The sequence below is a fragment of the Ovis canadensis genome, chromosome 3 (genome assembly GCF_042477335.2).
Source record: "Ovis canadensis isolate MfBH-ARS-UI-01 breed Bighorn chromosome 3, ARS-UI_OviCan_v2, whole genome shotgun sequence".
Lineage (NCBI taxonomy): Eukaryota > Metazoa > Chordata > Mammalia > Artiodactyla > Bovidae > Ovis > Ovis canadensis.
This window is the reverse complement of record NC_091247.1, coordinates 96,118,186-96,132,719: the sequence shown is the minus strand read 5'-3', so window position 1 is coordinate 96,132,719 and position 14,534 is coordinate 96,118,186. Positions and strand designations below refer to the sequence as shown.

General features: G+C 41.8%; 1 long non-coding RNA gene across 1 annotated transcript; it reads right to left on the bottom strand.

Annotated features, from left to right (window-relative positions):
- Nucleotides 1-1,266: 1,266 nt before the first annotated feature.
- Nucleotides 1,267-9,728, bottom strand: LOC138437094 (uncharacterized). The gene is made up of 3 exons (XR_011255766.1): nt 8,671-9,728; nt 8,453-8,567; nt 1,267-4,214 (listed from the first exon to the last, which is right to left on the bottom strand). It is a non-coding gene; the product is annotated as an uncharacterized lncRNA (long non-coding RNA).
- Nucleotides 9,729-14,534: the final 4,806 nt, after the last annotated feature.

The window sequence follows — 14,534 nt, the reverse complement described above, 5'->3', positions numbered from 1 at the left end:
ACAAAACCCTACCCCAGGGCGCAAGATTGTTGGAGAACAGGTTACTCATACAGTTTCAAAGTATCTCCTCACAAATTACTGATGTATTACAAAGGGGAAAGTCTTCAGGCACTTCTGCAGCGGAGAATTCTCCTGGACACTGCCTGAGCTGAATGACAAGTCTCACAATACCATTAATAGGACAAGAGTACCTCCCCCTGTGAGGCATTGAAAAAGACACATTGTCTGGGTAAGATTCCTGTCAAATGGTCTTGGCTTGAACCTAATAACGAAGAAACAGACAAACCAAAATCGAAAGGCACTCTGCAAAGCAATTGACTTGAACTCTTAAAAGATAACAATATCACAGAAAAAAGGGATAGACAGGGCAACAGTGGCAGCAATAAAGGAGATGAAAGAAACATCACAACGGATGCACTGTGTGATTCTGGGTTTATGGGGAAATCGTAGTTACAAGGGACATTATGACAACCACTGGGTATGACTTAATATATGATGTTTATATTAGATAATATTATATTGACGCTAAATTTTCTGAGCGCAATAATTATGTCGTTACGAAGGATAACCTTATTCTTAGTAGACACAGGCAGAAGGACTTAGAGAAGAGTGTCCTGATGTTTGCAATGAATTCTCAAATGGCTCATCAAAAAATATGTATAGGTAAATATATGCATATGACAGAAACGGCAAGGACCTAACTGAAGCAGAAGACATTAAGAAGAGGTGGCAAGAAGACACAGAAGAACTATACAAAGAAGGTCTTCTTGACCCAGATAATTACCATGGTATGGTCACTCACCTAGAGCCAGATATCCTGGACTGTGAAGTGAAGCATGCCTTAGGATGCACTACTATGAATTAAGTTAGTAGAGGTGATGGAATTCCAGCTGAGCTATTTCAAATCCTAAGAGATGATGCTGTTAAAGTGCTGCATTCAATATGCCAGCAAATTTAGAAAATTCAGCAGTGGCCACAGAACTGGAAAATGTCAGTTTTCGTTCCAATCCCAAAGAAGGATAATGCCAAAGAATATTGAAACTACAGAAAAAGTGTACTCATTTTACATGCTTAACAAGGTCATACTCCAAACTCTTCAAGCTAGGCTTCAGCTGTATATGAACCAAGAACTTCCAGATATACAAGCTGGATTTAGTGAAAGCAGAGGAACTAGACATCAAATTGCCAACATAATGGCCTTTATAAAGGCCATTGTATAGAAGTCAGTTTAGTAAAACAAATGAGAACTTTTCCCAACAGTTTCTCTTTTTATCATATTCTTTATTATGTTTGGATTGAAGCTCACTGAACATGGATAATGGTACATAATCTTGGAGTTTTTTCTCCTCGCAATGTTTTGGAGGTAGAAATGTATATTGATGATGTTTTAATTCATCCAAATGTAACCTACAGAATTCCCAAATAGTATTTTCTCTTGAAAGCCTCATGACCTAAATGTGATTAAATAAAATTAATTTAGTTCTTAAAGATTAGCATGTCCAAAGTTACCAATGTTAGTACCAAACAATTCTATAAAGATTAGAATTAAGATTTAATCTTATTTTTATGCTTCACATTATTTCATGTATTTATTTTTATTTATGGCTGCTCTGGATCTGTGTTACTTCGGGTAGGCTTTCTCTAGTTGTGGCAGGCAGAGGGGCTACTCTCTAGTTGCGATGCATGGGCTTCTCGTTGCCGCGGCTTCTCTTGTTGTAGAGCACAGGCTCTGGAACACAGGCTTCAGTAGTTATAGCACACGGGCTCAGTAGTTATAGCACACGGGCTCAGTAGTTAGTTATAGCACACGGGCTCAGTAGCTGTAGCACACGGGCTCAATAGTTATAGCACACGGGCTCAGTAGTTGGGATGCATAGGCTTAGCTGCCCTGTGACATGTGGACTTTTCCTGGACCAGGGATTGAACCTGCACTAACAGGTAGATTCTTAACCACTGAACCACCAGGGGAATCCCACATTATTTTAAAATCATAAAAGTATAAATTTTTTCTTTAAAGTATTTTTTATAAAGACCATTGTTTGAAGTCAGATTAGTAAAATAAAATGAGTAGTTAATTTTTTTTTCAACAGTTTCTTTCTCATCATATTCCTTCTTAGGTTTGGATCGAAGCTCACTAAGAATATTCTTTCAGTTCAAAAAGAATATAGGTTCTTTCTAAGGTTATCCAATTAACACTGTCTTTCAGTCTTTGTACTAACTGTCATTAAATTTATAGTTCTTTGTAAATTATCAACAATTGATTTTATGTAATTCATAGCATTCACAACCATTAGTCATTATGGCATATTACTTTTGTAGTAATAAATGTACATTATTTAATCTGCTACATATACATACATTTGTACATATAAAACTTGGAAGCATTTTATATTTGGAAGAAAATGTAAAAAAGAAAAGTAAAGTTATAGCACAAAAAAGAAAAAATGGATTAATACTTTTAAATTATAGTAATATATGCCTTTTAGAAAGATGGCAAATTTATACCTACATGTTGGTCTATCATGGTAATAAAAAATAACATTACAATTTCTTTTTTATGTCTTTAATTTCTGCAAATTTGTCAAAAAGATTTTCTTTGCATTTTCATGTTCAGTTAACAGTATAGCCAGATATGTCATCTTTAGTCATAACTCATGGAAAAAGAATTCCAATAGGAAGAGAACAAACAAATGACTAAGTGTGGCGGAGATTCATGAAAGTGTCTTTCACAATGAATTCCAGAAATTGCAATTATATCTTTACCTATTTTTTTTTCAGGACTGATTCTAGTGGGTTTAATTTGTCTTCAACTGAAAAGTTCTAACATACAAGGCATTTCAAAGTGGCCACACAGAATGACAGGATTGAAATGTGTCTATTTCTTCATCTGTACATTTTATTGTGAGGATTTTATTTCAAATGTATGGTTTAAAGAGGTGTATGGTGGGAGGGGTTAGTTAGCAGCATGAAGGAGCTCAAAGCCAGAGCCAAAGACGCAGAACTCACAAAAGTATGTGGTTAATGAAATGTGGTATGCATATTTGTTGCGGTAAGTCATGTCCGACTCTGCATACCATAGAATATTATTTGGCCTTAAAAAGGAGTGAAGTATTGACACGTTCTAGTCCATGGATGTATCTCTAAGACATTACTACAAAGTGAATGAAGCCAGAAGCAGAAGGACAATCACTATGTAATTCCACCGGTAAGAGGAACCTAAGTAGTCAAGTTCATAGCGGGGGAAAATAGAAAGGCGGTTGCTAGGAGGTAGGAGGGAGGCAGGTGAGGAGTTATTGTTTAGTGGGCATGGAGTTTTTGTTTGGGATGATGAAAAAGTTCTGGGGATGGACAGTGGAGATTGAACTACAATATGAGGTAATTAATGCCACTGAAATATACATGCGTAAACAGTTAAAACTGTTAACTTTACTTGATGTACATTTTACGGTAAAAAAAAAAAGGTCTTAAAAATTGCTAAGTAGCAATATAAAAGATAAAACAATAAATAAAATAATTTTAAACTGCTAAGTAAACAGAAGCCAAGGGGGAAAACCACTGTAGCTCAAATAATAGTAATAATTAAAAAAAATAAAAGCATGCTGCTGAGCATGCATGTCATGGGCTGATTTGGTACTAATTTGCCTGCAGAGTGTAATGTTTATTAAAGAGTAAGTAATTTTAAAATGTGCTAATCTGAAGGTGCTTTATTGTTAAAAAGAGTAACTATAATTGTTAGACCAACAACGTGGGCTTCTCGTGGAAGAGTTCCCCAAGCGCTCGTTGAAAACAGAGACCCCGCCTGGAGACTCCAGGCCACCTCTGACTTGAAGTCTCTTCGCAGTGCTTCTTAGGGTTCCTCCAGCCGCCAGGAGCACGCCACCAGCACACAGACTCCGCGCCGCATCTTCTCGCTAACCCGCCCCTGCCCCACTCCTGGCTCTGCTCTTCAATGCCCCGAGCTTCCTCAGACCTGGCGCTCTGTCCACACCAAACACTTCACTGCACACCCACAGAAACCACTCTCTTCCCTCCCTTTTTCAACATACACGTTCATGCAATTAAAATATGTCGATTCCAGCAATAAAAAGAAATGAACTGTCAAGCCACAAAAACACACGAGGAACCTCAGATGCACACTTTAAGTGAAAGAGGCCAAGCTGAAAAGGCTGCACGGTGTGGGATTCCGACTGTACGGCATTCTGGAAGAGGCCGAGCTGTGGAGACACCAGTGAGAAAAGGTAAGAGACTGGCTGAGGCTGGAGGGGAAGTGGGGATGAACAGGCGGCACAGAGAGGATGTTTAGGGCAGTGAAACTATTCTGTAGGAAGCTGTCATGGTGCATATATGCCAGCACACAGTTGTTAAAGCGCTTTGAGTGTACGGGACAAAGAGTGATGCCTATTGTAAACTGTAGACTTTGGTTCATATTTTTATATCAATATTGACTCATCTGTCATAACAAATGTGCCACACTAATGCAAACTGTTAACAATAGGGAAAATAGCAGGGGATGAGGTGAGTATATGGGAACACTATGCTTAGTTTTTCTATAAACCTAAAACTGCTCTGAAATGCTAAAGCCTTTGCCTGTGTGGATCCCAACAAACTGTGGAAAATTCTTCAAAAGATTGGAATACCAGACCATCTTATTGATTTCTGAGAGACCTGTTTGTGGGTCAAAAAGCAACAGTTAGAAGCAGACATGGAACAACAGACTGGTTTCAAATCGGGAAAAAAGTACATCAGGGCTGTATATTGTTACCCTGCTTATTTAACTTATATGCAGAGTAAATCATGTGAAATGCTGGGCTGGATGAAGCACAGGCTGAAATCAAGATTGCCAGGAGAAATATCAACAACCTCAGATATGCAGATGATACCACTCTAACGGCAGAGAGTGAAGAGGAACTAAAGAGCCTCTTGATAAGGGTGAAAGAGAGTGAAGAAGTTGGTTTGAAACTCAACATTCAAAAAACTAAGATCATAGCATCCAGTCCCATCACTTCATGGTAAATAGATGGGGAGAGAATGGAAACAGTGACAGACTTTATTTTCTTCGGCTCCACAATCACTGTGGATGGTGATTGCAGCCATGAAGTTAAAAAATGCTTGCTCCTTGGAAGAAAAAGCTAAACAGCGTATTAAAAAGCAAAGACATCACTTTGCCAACAAAGCTATGGTTTTTCCAGTAATCATGTATGGATGAGAGAGCTGGACCATTAAGAAGGATGAGTACTGAAGAACTGATGTTTCTGAATTGTGGTGCTGGAGAAGACTCCTGAGAGTCCCTTGAACAGCAAGGAGATCAAACTAGTCAATTCTAAAGTAAATCAACTTTGATTATTCACTGGAAGGACTGATGCTGAAGCTGAAGCTCCAATACTTTGGCCACCTGATGAGAACAGCTGACTCACTGGAAAAGACCCTGATGCTGGGAAAGACTGAGGGCAGGAGAAGGGGCGACGGAGGATGAGACTGTTTTGGATAGCATCCCTGACTCAATGGACTTGAGTTTGAGTCGACTCCAGGAGTTGGTGAAGGACAGAGAAGCCAGGTGTGCTGCAGTCAATGAAGTTGCAAAGAGCTGGACACAACTTAACAACTGAACAACAAAACCTCACTATAAATGAAATTTATTAATTTAAAAACAAAATGTTAATTAATTTTTCCTTGTTATACCATAATATTACCTCGTTTATTGCCTTACCACTAGACCATTCAGGTATGACCTAAATCAAATCCCTTACAATTACAGTGGAGGTGGGAAATATACTTAAGGGACTAGATCTGATAGATAGAGTGCCTGATGAACTGCGGATGGAGGTTCATGACACTGTACAGGAGACAAGGATCAAGACCATCCCCATGGAAAATAAATGCAAAAAAGCAAAATGGCTGTCTCAGGAGGCCTTACAAATAGCTGTGAAAAGAAGAGAAATGAAAAACAAAGGAGAAAAGGAAAGATATACCCATTTGAAAGCACAGTTCCAAAGAATAGCAAGAAGAGATAAGAAAGCCTCCTCAGTAATCAGTGAAAAGAAATAGAGGAAAACAATAGAATGGGAAAGACTAGAGATCTTTTCAAGAAAATTAGAGATAGCAAGGGAACTTTTCATGCAAAGATGGGCTCAATAAAGGACAGAAATGGTATGGACCTAACAGAAGCAGAAGATATTAAGAAGATGTGGCAAGAATACACAGAAGAACTGTACAAAAAAGATCTTCATAACTAAGATAATCACGATGGTGTGATCACTCACCTAGAGCCAGACATCCTGGAATGCGAAGTCAAGTGGGCCTTAGAAAGCATCACTATGAACAAAGCTAGTGGAGGTGATAGAATTCCAGTTGAGCTATTTAAAATCCTGAAAGATGATACTGTGAAAGTGCTGCACTCAATAGGCCAGCAAATTTGGAAAACTCAGCAGTGGCCACAGGACTGGAAAAAGTGTTTTCATTCCAATCCCAAAGAAAGGCAATGCCAAAGAATGTTCAAACTACCGCACAATTGCACTCATCTCACACGCTAGTAAAGTAATGCTTAAAATTCTCCAAGCCAGGCTTCAGCAATACATGAACCGTGAACTTCCAGGTGTTCAAGCTGGTTTTAGAAAAGGCAGAGGAACCAGAGATCAAATTGCCAACATCCACTGGATCGTCGAAAAAGGAAGAGAGTTCCAGAAAAAACATCTATTTCTGCTTTATTAACTATACCAAAGCCTTTGACTGTGTGGATCACAATAAACTGTGGAAAATTCTGAAAGAGATGGGAATACCAGACCACCTGACCTGCCTCTTGAGAAATCTGTATGCAGGTCAGGAAGCAACAGTTAGAACTGGACATGGAACAACAGACTGGTTCCAAATAGGAAAAGGAGTACGTCAAGGCTGTATATTGTCAGCCTGCTTATTTAACTTCTATGCAGAGTACATCATGAGAAACGCTGGGCTGGAAGAAACACAAGCTGGAATCAAGATTGGTGGGAGAAATATCAATAACCTCAGCTATGCAGATGACACCACCCTTATGGCAGAAAGTGAAGAGGAACTAAAAAGCCTCTTGATGAAAGTGAAAGAGGAGAGTGAAAAGTTGGCTTAAAGCTCAACATTCAGAAAACGAAGATCATGGCATCTGGTTCCATCTCCTCATGGGAAATAGATGGGAAAACAATGTCAGACTTTATTTTTCTGGGCTCCAAAATCACTGCAGATGGTGACTGCAGCCATGAAATTAAAAGACGCTTACTCCTTGGAAGGAAAGTTATGACCAACCTAGACAGCATATTTAAAAGCAGAGACATTACTTTGTCAACAAAGGTCCGTCTAGTCAAGGCTATGGTTTTTCCAGTAGTCATGTATGGATGTGAGAGTTGGACTACAAAGAAAGTTGAGCGCCGAGGAATTGATGGTTTTGAACTGTGGTGTTGGAGAAGACTTCTGAGAGTCCCTTGGACTGCAAGGAGATCCAGCCTGTCCATCCTAAAGGAGATCAGTCCTGGGGGTTCATTGGAAGGACTGATGTTGAAGCTGAAACTCCAATACTTTGGTCACTTGATGTGAAGAACCGACTCATTTGAAAAGACCCTGATGTTGGGAAAGATCGAAGTGGGGAGGAGAAGGGGATGACAGGATGAGACGGTTGGATGGCAGTACCAACTCAATGGACATGAGTTTGGGTAAACTCCGGGAGTTGGTGATGGACAGGGAGGTCTGGCGTGCTGCAGTCCACGTGGTTGCAAAGAGTCGGACACGACTGAGCAAATGAACAGAACTGAATTGAATGATATTCTTCAGAATTGCATGGTGGCTCAGTTGGCAAAGAATCCGCCCACAATTTGGGAGACCTGGATTCAATCCCTGGGTTGGGAAGATCCCCTGGAGAAGGAAACCACAACCCAATCCAGTATTCTGGCCTAGAGAATTCCATGGACTGTGTAGTCATGGAGTTGCAAAGAGTTAGACGTGACTGTGCAGTAAAAGCTCATCTTTGGTTTCAGGTAACTCGACTTTATTCACTTTCTTGAGTAAAACCTTGTTGATCTTTTTATTCTTATTGATAATTTATTTGGAGTAGTTTTATAGTTTATGTAAATATTTTAAGGATTTCGAAATTTCGAAAGGAGTGAGCTCATGGTGGTATTATTTGCCCTACCATTAGCCTGAAAGCACCTTCATGTGTGAGAAGCCACTTGGCTCGAGTGAGGGGGGCCACTGAGGAGATCGTCAGACAGAGAGTGAGCTGGGGCCAGAGCCTGCAGCGCCTCTGACAGAGTTAGGGTGGTGCACCTTAACCTGAGAGCTATGCCAGGTGGAGAGCTTTGAGGAGTGTTATCGGGAAATAGTATCATCTCTTTTGGTTTAAGGAAGATTATCTGGATAAGGAGATTGTCTTCAGTGAGGTGAGTGGAAAGATAAAATGGGGGCTAGAATGCAGACTTTCATGTATTGATACCTGTCAAAAAGCTCTGAAAAGCTCGTCTTCCTGCAGTCGTCCTGTCCTATGTCTCTTGTGCTCGTCGACCCTCAGGCTGCCAGCCACGCCTTAAGCTCAGCTTGCGGGTAGATTCCTGCCAGCGAGAACAATATGTATCCGTTGGATACATGTCTCTTAAGGTACAGAAGAAGCGGGGGTATATTTGCACAGGGCACAGGCTTTTCTATCAGACATACCTGGTTTGAGTCTGGGTTCTGCCACTTCCTAGCTGCTGGTCTTGTGAAAGTCACTTAACTTCCTGCAAGTTCTCATTTTTTAGGCCAGAATGTGAGAGGCCTCTGCCTGGGCCCCTGGCTCTAGAAGGCCCTGCTGTGGTCCTCTCCTGGCCGCGGGGAGTCCATGCCAGTGATCAAGGCCCACATGTTGGTCTACGTCAGTGTGCAGCCTGGGCAACTGCGCAGTGCGGACCGCTAACAATCTTGGAAAGGGGAGGCCGGATTGAGGACACTAAGGTGAAGCCCAGCCTTGGCAGGTGTCAGGATGTGGCCAACAGAATGACGGGGCCATCAACAGCCACAGGAGAAAGAACATCACAGAGACTTGAGAGGTCAATTTTATTACTATTATTAGCAATTTAAAAAACCATTTGGCTGCGTTGGGTCTTCGCTGTGGCACACAGGCTTTCTTTCACAGCCACACACAGGTCAGTTGCCCTGTGGCACTGTGGCATGCGGGATCTTAGTTCCCCTACCAGGGATTGAACCTGCGTCCCCTGCACTGGGAGGTGGACTCTTCACCAGTGGACCACCAGGGAAATACGAAGAGGTCAGTTTCAGATGTGTTAAGACTTTGGCCCTGCCAAACAGCCATCCAGAGCTTCTAGATACAACTTTGGCATTAGGGGTCATAGTTGAGGCCTGGTGGTTGAACAAGGCCTCTGAGGGAAAGCCTAGTCATAGCAAGGCTTGAACCTGTTCTCCTGGGGGGGCATCTATGTTTAAAGGACATGAGGGGCTGTGAGAAGAGCGCAGGGCTTTAGGCTTCTGGGATAATGGGATGTCACCGGCAGTATTAACACATTCCAGGAGTGGAGGGTTTTGCAAGATCAGTGAAGACAGAATCACGGGCTTGGAAGACAGCATTTTCTGGAAGGACAAGGATAGAGTGAGTGAGTAGTGTGGATGCTGAAACCAGGAGGTTGTCTATACCTGCAGGAACATGCTGGCGATAGAAGTGGGGAGCAAAGTGGTGACTTGAAGGCAGAGAAGGATCAGGCTGATGGTCCTGAGAAGGCAGTGAGGGAGGAGCTGCAGAAAGAGGATAGTTGAAGACGCACGGCCCAGAGACAGAGCAGAAGATGCAAATCCAGAGAAAATGGCATGGTAGGGTGGGGGCGAGCAGTCCCAAGGAACAGGAATCAATGAGCATGAGGAAAAGACAAAATAGAGGATGCCGTTTGAAGGGGAGGGAAGGGAAATTGGGCCTGGGTTTGGGCTTCTTGGAAGGGGAGGACAGCTAGTATCTGCCAAGGCTTCTGCAGGTGGGAGTCGGGATGGCATTGAAGGACCTAGATTTTTATGGAGCTTTATGTCTCCTATCTGTGGTCCTCTTGTATCTCCTGTGGTGTCCTTGTGTCTCTGACGAGAATGTGCGCTGAGTTCCATGTGTTGAATGTGTTTTAGCTGATCCCCCCCCACCCCCCACTAAGGGTATTCATTCATTTGATGATGAGTGCCTATTGTTTTCAGAGTACACTGGGAGACATTAAATGACTAACAGCTCTGTTAGGTTAAGAAGTCTACAAGAGCATCAGCAGAACTGGTGATAAGGTTGTGAAAAAAGATTACGATTGTGTTAGTTCAGTTGCCAAGTCTAGTCTAACTCTTTGCAGCCCCATGGACTCTAGCATGCAAGCTCCTCTGCTCTCCACTATCTCCCAGAGTTTGCTCAAATTCATGTCCACTGAGTCAGTGATGCTATCTAACCATCTCATTCTCTGCTGCCTCCTTCTCCTTTAGCCTTCAGTCTTTCCCAGCATGAGGGTCTTCTCCAATGAGTCGGCTCTTCCCACCAGGTGGCCTAAGTATTGGAGTTTTAGCTTCAGCAACAGTCCTTCCAATGAACATTCAGGGTTGATTTCCTTTAGGATTGACTGGTTTGGTCTCCTTGCTGTCTAATGGACTCTCAAGAGTCTTCTCCAGAACCACAATTCCAAAGCATCAATTCTTCAGTACTCAACATTCTTTGTGGTCCAACTCTCACATTTGTACATGACTACTGGAAATTCAAAGGACCATCCCCATGGAAAAGAAATGCAAAAAAGCAAAATGGCTGTCTGGGGAGGCCTTACAAATAGCTGTGAAAAGAAGAGAGGCGAAAAACAAAAGAGGAAAGGAAAGATATAAGCATCTGAATGCACAGTTCCAAAGAATAGCAAGAAGAGATAAGAAAGCCTTCTTCAGCGATCAATGCAAAGAAATAGAGGAAAACAACAGAATGGGAAAGACTAGAGATCTCTTCAAGAAAATTAGAGATACAAAGGGAATATTTCATGCAAAGATGGGCTCGATAAAGGACAGAAATGGTATGGACCTAACAGAAGCAGAAGATATTAAGAAGACGTGGCAAGAATACACAGAAGAACTGTACAAAAAAGATCTTCACGACCCAGATAATCACAATGGTGTGATCACTCATCTAGAGCCAGACATCCTGGAATGTGAAGTTAAGTGGGCCTTAGAAAGCATCACTACAAACAAAGCTAGTGGAAATGATGGAATTCCAGTTGAGCTGTTTCAAATCCTGAAAGATGATGCTGTGAAAGTGCTGCACTCAATAGGCCAGCAAATTTGGAAAACTCAGCAGTGGCCACAGGACTGGAAAAAGTGTTTTCATTCCAATCCCAAAGAAAGGCAATCCCAAAGAATGCTCAAACTACTGCACAATTGCACTCATCTCACATGCTAGTAAAGTAATGCTCAAAATTCTCCAAGCCAGGCTTCAGCAATACATGAATCGTGAACTTCCTGATGTTCAAGCTGGTTTTAGAAAAGGCAGAGGAGCCAGAGATCAAATTACCAACATCCGCTGGATCATCGAAAAAGGAAGAGAGTTCCAGAAAAACATCGATTTCTGCCTTATTAACTATGCCAAAGCCTTTGACTGTGTGGATCACAATAAACTGTGGAAAATTCTGAAAGAGATGGGAATACCAGACCACCTGACCTGCCTCTTGAGAAATCTGTATGCAGGTCAGGAAGCAACAGTTAGAACTGGACATGGAACAACAGACTGGTTCCAAATAGGAAAAGGAGTACGTCAAGGCTGTATATTGTCACCCTGCTTATTTAACTTATATGCAGAGTACATCATGAGAAATGCTGGGCTGGAAGAAGCACAAGACGGAATCAAGACTGCCGGGAGAAATATCAATAACCTCAGCTATGCAGATGACACCACCCTTATGGCAGAAAGTGAAGAGGAACTCAAAAGCCTCTTGATGAAAGTGAAAGAGGAGAGTGAAAAAGTTGGCTTAAAGCTCAACATTCAGAAAACGAAGATCATGGCATCTGGTCCCATCATTCCATGGGAAGTAGATGGGGGAACAGTGGAAACAGTGTCACACTTTATTTTGGGGGGCTCCAAAATCACTGCAGATGGTGACTGCAGCCATGAAATTAAAAGACGCTTACTCCTTGGAAGAAAACTTATGACCAACCGAGATAGCATATTCAAAAGCAGAGACATTACTTTGCCGACTAAGGTGCATCTAGTCAAGGCTATGGTTTTTCCAGTAGTCATGTATGGATGTGAGAGTTGTACTGTGAAGAAGGCTGAGCGCCGAAGAATTGATGCTTTTGAACCGTGGTGTTGGAGAAGACTCTTGAGAGTCCCTTGGACTGCAAGGAGATCCAACCAGTCCATTCTGAAGGAGATCAGCCCTGGGGCCACCTCATGCGAAGAGTTGACTCATTGGAAAAGACTTTGATGCTGGGAGGGATTGGGGGCAGGTGGAGAAGGGGACGACCGAGGATGAGATGGCTGGATGGCATCACTGACTGGATGGACGTGAATCTGAGTGAACTCCAGGAGTTGGTGATGGACAGAGAGGCCTGGCGTGCTGCGATTCACGGGGTTGCAAAGAGTCGGACACGACTGAGCAACTGAACTGAACTGAACTGAACTGGAAATTCCATAGCTTTGACTATACAGACTTTTGTCAGCCAAGTAATATCTCTGCTTTTTAACATCCTGTCTAGGTTCATCATAGCTTTTCTTCCAAGGAGCAAGAATCTTAATTTCAGCTGCAATCACTGTCTGCAGTGATTTTGGAGCCCAAGAAAATAAAGTCTATCACTGTTTCCATTGTTTTCCCATCTATTTGCCATGAAGTGATGGGACCAGATGCTAAGATCTTGGTTTTTTGAATGTTGAGTTTCAAGCCAGTTTTTTCATTCTCTTTCACCCTCATCAAGAGGCTATTTATTTGCTTCTCACCTTCTGCCATTGTAGTGGTATTATCTGCACATCTGAGGCTGTTTATATTTCTCCCAGCAATATTGATTCGAACTTGTGATTCATCCAACCCAGCATTTCGCATGACGTACTCTGCCCATAAGTAAGCAGGGTGACAATATACAGCCTTGATGTACTCCTTTCCCAGTTTGGAACCAGTCCATTGTTCCATGTCCAGTTCTAACTGTTCCTTCTTACCTGCATACAGGTTTCTCAGGAAACAAGTAAGATGGTCTGGTATTTCCATCTCTTTTAAGAATTTTCCACAGTTTGTTGTGATCCACCCAGTCAAAGGCTTTAGCTTAGTCAATGAAACAGATGTTTTTCTGGCACTTCCTTGCTTTCTTCATAATCCAACAAATGTTAGTAATTTGATCTCTTGTTCCTCTGACATTTCTAAACTCAGTTTGTACATCTGGAAGTTCTTGGTTCAACCACTGCTGAAGCCTAGCTTGAAAGATTCTGAGCATAACCTTGCTAGCATGTGAAATGAAATAAATTTTATGGTAGTTTGAACATTCTTTGACATAACTCTTCCTTGGGATTGGAATGAATACTAACCTTTTCTAGTCCTGTGGCCACTGCCTAGTTTTCCAAATTTGCTGACATATTGAGTGTAGCACTTTCAAAGCATCATCTTTTAGGATTTTAAATAGCTCAGCTGGAATTCCATCACCTCCACTAGCTTTGTTCGTAGTAATGCTTCCTCAGGCCCACTTGATTTTCACATTTCTGGCTGTAGGTGAGTCACCACGCCATGGTGAATATCCGAGTCAGTAAGCCCTTTCCTGTATAGTTCTGTGTATTCCTGCCATCTCTTCTTAATCTCTTCTGTTTGTTAGGTCCAACCATTTCTGTCCTTTATAATGCCCATCCTCACATGAAATGTTCCCTTAATACCTCCACTTTTTTTAACAAGATCTCTAGGTTTTCCTATTCTATTGTTTTCCTCTATTTCTTTGCACTGTTCATCAGGAAAGGCCTTATCTCTCCTTGTTATCCTCTGGAACTCTGCATTCTCTTGGCTATTTCTTTTTCTTTCTCCCTGGCTTTTCATTCTCTTCTTGCCTCGGCTGTTCACAAAGTCTCCTGAGACAACCATTTAGTTTTTTTGCATTTCTTTTTCTTGGAGATGGTTTTGGTCACCATCTCCTGTACAAGAACTATGAACTCCGTCCATAGTTCTTCAGGCACTCTGTCAGATCTAATCCCTTGAATATATCTATCACTTTCACTGCATAATCATAAGGGGTTTGATTTAGGTCACACCTGAATGGCCTAGTGATTTTGCTTACTTTCTTCACTTTAAGCCTAAATTTTGCAACAAGGAGCTCATGATCTGAGCCACACTTAGCTCCAAGCTTCGTTTTTACTCACTCTATAGAGCTTCTCCATCTTTGGCTGCAAAGAACATAATCCAATTTCGGTATTGACCATCTGGTGATGTCCATGTGTGGAGCTTTCTCTTGGGTTGTTGGAAAAGAGTGTTTGCTATGACCAGCACACTTTCTTGACAAAACTCTGTTAGCCTTTGCCCTTCTTCATTTTGTGCTCCAAGACCAAACTTATCTGTTACTTCAGGTAT